The sequence below is a fragment of the Eretmochelys imbricata genome, chromosome 23 (assembly GCF_965152235.1).
Source record: "Eretmochelys imbricata isolate rEreImb1 chromosome 23, rEreImb1.hap1, whole genome shotgun sequence".
In the NCBI taxonomy this organism is placed as follows: Eukaryota; Metazoa; Chordata; order Testudines; family Cheloniidae; genus Eretmochelys; species Eretmochelys imbricata.
In genome coordinates, this window is record NC_135594.1 from 16,238,408 (window position 1) to 16,245,207 (window position 6,800).

Genomic DNA, 6,800 nt, shown 5'->3' on the forward strand with positions numbered 1-6,800 from the left:
CTCCCCCACACTCCGTGACACCCCCTGTTGCACCCCTCCTGCACCCTTCTGCACCCCAACCCCTTGCCCTGAGCCCCTTCCTGCACACTGCACCCCCTCCCACTTCCTCCCGCACCCCAACCCCCTGCCCCAGCCCTACATTCATGGCCCTGCATGCAATTTCCCCACCCAGATGTGGCCCTCGGGCCAAAAAGTTTGCCCACCCCTGACCTAGATCAATCAAGTGAGGACAGCCCCTAGCTGTGCGTCTGTCAGCTCCCTCTATGTCTGACTGTCTAGCTGGCCCCAGGAGCGTAACCGACAGTCCTGTTGCAGCAGGCAGGGGACCTGTGACCAAAGGCCAAAGTCCCCCCGCTTTGCTGCAGCCCCACATCCTGGAGGGGCCTTTTGCAGGAAATCAGCAGGTGCATCTGCCCTGCCCCACGCCCCTCAGGAAGTCAGGGAGAGGTTGAGCCTTTGCAGCGGTTTCTGTTTCATTCGGCATCATCCCTTCAGCCGCCTGATGCATCCCAGAAGGGTCCACAAAGCCATTTAATTCCTAACACAAGACCCGACGGATTTCCCACTGTGAATCCCCCGACAGACGTCCCCCCGGGGCCTCCAGCACGTCGGAAAGGTCCCGCCACCGACTCGCTCCTCGACGGGACGGTAAAACGCTCGCAGGGCAATAGGGGGGGGGAGCTGGAGCCGGTTCGCTGGAGCCGGTGGTTCAATTTCGAAGCCCTTTTAGAACCGGCTGGTCCGTGGGGAGAACCGGCTCGAAAAGGGCTTCGAAATGCAACATGGGGCCAAGCGTGGGGCCTTAGGCGCCGACTCCACGGGGGCTCCAGCCCTGGAGCCCCCACGGGGACAATTTGGTGGGTGCAGAGCCCCCACCGGCAGCTCCCCTGAACCCACCACCCCGCCCTGCTTCTCTGCCCCCCCGCCTCCTCCCCTGAACCCACCGCCCTGAGGGGCCTCTGCCTTCTTCCTGAACCCACCGCCCCGCCCTGTGGGGCGGTGGGTTCAGGGGAGGAGGTGGGGGGCAGAGAAGCAGGGCGGGGCGGTGGGTTCGGGGAGGAGGTGGGGGGGCGGAGAAGCAGGTCGGGGCGGTGGGTTCAGAGAGGACGCGGAGGGGGGGCAGAAAAGCAGGGTGGGGCGGTGGGTTCGGGGAGGAGGCGGGGGGGCAGAGAAGCAGGTCGGGGCGGTGGGTTCGGGGAGGAGACGGAGGGGGGGACGGAGAAGCAGGGCGGGGCGGTGGGTTCGGGGAGGAGGCGGGGGGGCAGAGAAGCAGGGCGGGGCGGTGGGTTCCGGGAGGAGGGTGGGGGGGCGGAGAAGCAGGGCGGGGCGGTGGGTTCGGGGAGGAGGGTGGGGGGGCGGAGAAGCAGGGCGGGGCGGTGGGTTCGGGGAGGAGGGTGGGGGGGCGGAGAAGCAGGGCGGGGCGGTGGGTTCGGGGAGCAGGCAGGGGGGCGGAGAAGCAGGGCGGGGCGGTGGGTTCGGGGAGGAGGCGGGGGGGGCAGAGAAGCAGGGCGGGGCGGTGGGTTCGGGGAGCAGGCAGGGGGGCGGAGAAGCAGGGCGGGGCGGTGGGTTCGGGGAGCAGGCAGGGGGGCGGAGAAGCAGGGCGGGGCGGTGGGTTCGGGGAGGAGGCGGGGGGGGCAGAGAAGCAGGGCGGGGCGGTGGGTTCGGGGAGGAGGCGGGGGGGGCAGAGAAGCAGGGCGGGGCGGTGGGTTCGGGGAGGAGGCGGGGGGGGCAGAGAAGCAGGGCGGGGCGGTGGGTTCGGGGAGCAGGCAGGGGGGCGGAGAAGCAGGGCGGGGCGGTGGGTTCGGGGAGCAGGCAGGGGGGCGGAGAAGCAGGGCGGGGCGGTGGGTTCGGGGAGGAGGCGGGGGGGGGCGGAGAAGCAGGGCGGGGCGGTGGGTTCGGGGAGGAGGCGGGGGGGCGGAGAAGCAGGTCGGGGCGGTGGGTTCGGGGAGGAGACGGAGGGGGGGACGGAGAAGCAGGGCGGGGCAGTGGGTTCGCGGAGGAGGCGGAGCGCAGGTGAGCTGGGGCCGGGCGCAGGGCGGGGAGCTGCCGGTGGGGGCTCTGCACCCACTAAATTTTCCCTGTGGGTGCTCCAGCCCTGGAGCACCCAGGTCGTTTTTTGATGTGATCAGTGCGGGGAGCGGCCGCTCCCCCTGCTCCCCCCCCCAGCTACACTCCCCCACCCCTAGGAGCCAGAGGGACCTGCCAGATGCTTCCTGGGAGCTGCCCCAGGTAAGCACCCCCGGGACTCCCCACCTCGCCCCCCGGCAGGTGCCTCTGGCTCTTAGGGGTGGGATGGGCACCCACTACGGTGGCCCATCAGACCCTCCTGCTCGGTTCTGGGGGCAGCCAGGGGACAGGGGAGGGGGTGGATGGGGCAAGGGTCGGGGGGGGGGGCAACGACCCCCTCGTGGGGTGAGGAGGGGACCGGTTGTTAGGATTTTGGATGCTCGTCACTGGCAATAGGACAGGGGGACGGTGGCGCACAGGGGCAGACCGCTGGCCTTGGGGAACGCCTGGATGGGGGTCGTCAGCCTAGGTGGCTGCCCCGGGACTGCCGGTGGTACGGCTGGGAGCGTCGTGTGGTCTTGAGACAGGAGCCAGCTGGACGTGGTTTAGAGCAGGTCCGAGGTGGCGGGGTTGCCAGATTTTTGGGGTGCTCTGTGAGGCAGGAAGGGGGTGAGTGTGTATTTGGGGGGATAGAGGAGGTGGCTGGGGATAGATAGATAGATAGATACGGGGGTGGATGGGGATAGATCGATAGCCCAGCATATCTTGGTCAACGCTAGTGTCATTTCCAAGCCGGTTGTTCTCATTCTGCCTTTGTCTGTGAGATTAAAGAGACCCCATATCTCTAAAATCTCCTCCCTGTCTGGATACTTATAGACCAGGATCAAGCCATCATAGGTCTGAGCTGGGGTGGGGGTGTGATGGATTCTGGGCTAGATGGGCCCAGGGGTTTCATCTTATGTGATTGGAGACATTCCCACTTTATCCTCCACTTGATGTTCTTCCTCTCCGTTCCTCAGGAGTTAATTATCTCTGAACCATGTTGGACAAAGTCAAATGCATATTTATTGAAATCCTGGAAGAGCTGAGTGACAAAGACTTTGAAAATTTCAAATGGTATCTGAAGAATGAAGCTGATGAGAAGAAAATGAGGGTTTCCTCTTTGGATGGAGCCGACCGGAAAGAGACCATCGACAAGATGGTGAGCCACTTCGGAAGCAATCAGGCCCTGAGAAAAGCCAGGAAGGTCCTGGAAGCCATACCGAGGAAAGATCTCGCTGACAAGCTCATGAAGAAAGAGTTAGGTAAAGGGAATGGAGCAGGGGGAGGAGCAAAACAGGGCCAGGAACCTCATTAACCAGAGATTTTGAGAAGCCAGTGGACACACCTCTTTGGGGCCTCCACTAGCACTTCCTTCCCCGCCCCAGATCTGTCCTTGTGTCCCAGGCCAGACCCAAACCCAGAAGCCACCTAACAACTGGGGGCACAAGTTGGCCAGGTATGTATGGACATCGGGAACGCTTTGACTTCAGGCTGAGTGACGGGGGCTTTCAGGTCCTGTGACCTCGTAGACTCCTGCTGGCTGTTCCCAACCCCTATTCCTCTCCGTAGCTGCCACCCCCAAAGACCTCGGGCCCAACACCTGCCGCCCCCCACCTTCATGGACTCGGCTGGATGAATGATCCCGACGTGACCAGCCCAGCAAGCCCTTGGGTTAATCTTTGGGACGCTAATTACTAAAATCATTTAAGATTAATTATTTTATTTATTTATTTATTTATTTAAGATTGGAAAACAAGCTTGGCAGAGGAAAAAGGAGGAGCTGAAGGAGACCACGGAGAAGGAGCCCAAGGGGACAGCGGAGGAAGAGCTCAAGGGGACAACGGAGGAGGAGCTCAAAAACTAAAAGAAAGACTGGTTGCGGCTCTGCTAGGCTTGGGCTGTTTAGGAATGATAGCAGAGGCGATAGTTCCATTAGAAATGTATCTTCTTATACCAGTCGGAGCAGCAGTACTAGGATATTTGTGTGACAAATATAGAGGTCTGTGAACTTCCCTTTGACTTGCAATGAGGCCTGCCTCTCTCTCTCTCTCTGTTTCTATTGTCCTTGTTATCAAGGTAGCCTCTCTGCTCAGGTCTGAGACCTTTGCTCAGGAACTCCTGTTGGATTAAAGTAATAATTAGAACATTTATGTTCCGGGAAGATGTGAGAAAGTATGGCCCAGAACAGACCCCGGAGCTGGCCCGACCATTAGAGAGAAATATGCCTCTCAGCTTGCTGAGTTTGTGCTAATTGAAATATGCCTGTCAGTTTACAAGGTCGGTGTTAATTATACCAGCACATCCCGAGAGACAAAACGTCTGTCCTAAAGTGCTAAGATTACAGCTGTTGTTACAAATGGTTTCTTAAACTCAGGAACAAGATTTGTTAACCCCCTGTGACATTATTGACTTGAACTGGGACTGTATAGAACATGGTTGCAACCAAAGTCCTGAAGTGGCACCAAATCTTGTATAAAGGGGGTCAAATGAGGTGTCTAACACAAGGTTATGGTTTGCTGGTTATGATTATGCTGTGTACATGTGTGTATCATTTTTATAATTAAAGTTATGAATATTGGCTCTGTACTGTCTGTAGTTCAAACTTATGCTCTGCTTCTGAGTGACACCCCAGACAAGTTGGTGTCAGCTCTGCCTAGCTTGCTTGATGGCCCATTAAGGACCATCAGCGATACGATTGACCCATTGAGAGAAGGCAGACACGCCTGGGGACTCAGCCAGGTAGGCAGGGAACTACCTATGGACAGAACGCTGAGGTGTTTCCAGGCCGTGTGAGGGGCAGCTTGTCTTTGGGACACAGAAAGCAGAGACCACATGGCAAGAGACTATACAAAGCTGCTGCAGCTCCTCCGTCTTGTCTTCAGTCCTGCTTCTGACCTCTGGAGGGACTTTGCTACAAACGGAAGCTTTGAACCAAGGACTGAAGGACCCATCCCAGCTGGGGATGTTCTCCAGAGACTGGATTTGAACCTGCCGTTTATTCCATCGCTGCTGCAAGCCTGAACCAAGAACTTGGCCATCGCTGTATGTCACTGATTCCATTGAACCGATTCTAGCTCTCATCTGTATTTCTTTCCTTTTATGAATAAACCTTTAGACTTTAGATTCTAAAGGATTGGCAACAGCGTGATTTGTGGGTAAGATCTGATTTGTCTATTGACCTGGGTCTGGGTCCTTTGGGATAGAGGGAATCTTTTTTCTTTTCCTGGGGTGTTGGTTTTCATAACCATCTGTCCCCATAACGAGTGGCACTGGTGGGGATACTGGGAACCTGGGGTGTCTGAGGGAATTGCTTGTGTGACTTGTGGTTAGCCAGCGGGGCGAGACCAAAGTCTGCTCTGTTTGGCTGGTTTGGTGCCTTAGAGGTGGAAAAACCCCAGCCTTGGGCTGTAACTGCCCTGCTTGAAGCAATTTGTCCTGAATTGGCACTCTCAGTTGGGTCCCGCCAGAACCAGCATCGTTACACCCCCATCCTGCAAGTTTATCCTGCTTGTTTTCTTTTCATGCGTAACAAGCGGTATGAACAAGTTTATTGAAGCCTGTCATACTCCAATGATTATAGGAGGTGTCAAGGTTCCTTCTGTTGCGAATTATACCTCTTAGGTCACGCGCAGTTCGAGTCTAGGCTGAGGCACACAAATAAAGTCCACAACTGCAGAGTTTCCAGAGACACTAAGTTTATTACGCTCGAGCGTGGTGCCCCCCTGCTAGTCAGGAGAGGACCCCTAATGCAGGTTATCCAGAGATTATATACCTCTTAGCAAAGCATGTTGCCCTCGTGCATCAGACACCTTAGCCAATAGACAAACCCTTTCCTTATCTACCACCCTCCCTGCTAGGTACATTCCCCGTGCTAAACCATGACTTCAACTACACAACATGGTCCCAAAGCAATGCAGCAGTAACCGTTCTTATCAGGACGGGAGGCCCACATCACAAGGCCAGGAGGCAGGGAGTTAGAAACAGACAAAGAACAGAAACCTGGAGTCGAGATAAGCTGGAGACAAGGGGGAGGGTTTTCACAGGAATGCAGTATCGAAGGAACACTCCTCCTGGTGCATGATGTGCTGGCTTTTAGACAATGGTGGGCCCCAAACCAAAATGGAGTCACATATGCTAACTTTTCCTGAACACTTCCCCACTCTGAACTCTAGGGTACAGATGTGGGGACCCGCATGAAAGACCCCCTAAGCTTATTCTTACCAGCTTAGGTTAAAAACTTCCCCAAGGTACAAACTTTGCCTTGTCCTTGAACCCTATGCTGCCACCACCAAGCATTTTAAACAAAGACCAGGGAAAGAGCCCACTTGGAGACGTCTTCCCCCAAAATATCCCCCCCCGCAAGCCCTACACCCCTTTTCCTGGGGAAGGCTTGATAAGAAGCCTCACCCATTTGTACAGGTAAACACAGACCCAAACCCTTGGATCTTAAGAACAATGAAAAAGCAATCAGGTTCTTAAAAGAAGAATTTTAATTAAAGAAAAGGTAAAAGAATCACCTCTGTAAAATCAGGATGGTAAATACCTTACAGGTAGTCAGATTCAAAACGTAGAGAATCCCTCTAGGCAAAACCTTAAGTTACAAAAAGACACAAAAGCAGGACTACACATTCCCTCCAGCACAGCTTATTTTACCAGCCATTAAACAAAAGGAAATCTAAGGCATTTCTAGCTAGATTACTTACTAATTTAAGGAGTTATGAGACTGCATTCCTGATCTGTTCCTGGCAAAA

At 56.0% G+C, this 6,800-nt stretch overlaps 1 long non-coding RNA gene across 2 annotated transcripts; it reads left to right on the forward strand.

Annotated features, from left to right (window-relative positions):
• Positions 1-495: 495 nt before the first annotated feature.
• On the forward strand, positions 496-5,110 carry LOC144279180 (uncharacterized). 2 transcript variants are annotated; one of them, XR_013348653.1, is made up of 3 exons: positions 496-648; positions 3,027-3,311; positions 3,794-5,110. It is a non-coding gene; the product is annotated as an uncharacterized LOC144279180 (long non-coding RNA). The 2 variants fall into 2 exon arrangements; XR_013348654.1 differs by lacking the exon at positions 496-648 and adding an exon at positions 2,524-2,621.
• Positions 5,111-6,800: the final 1,690 nt, after the last annotated feature.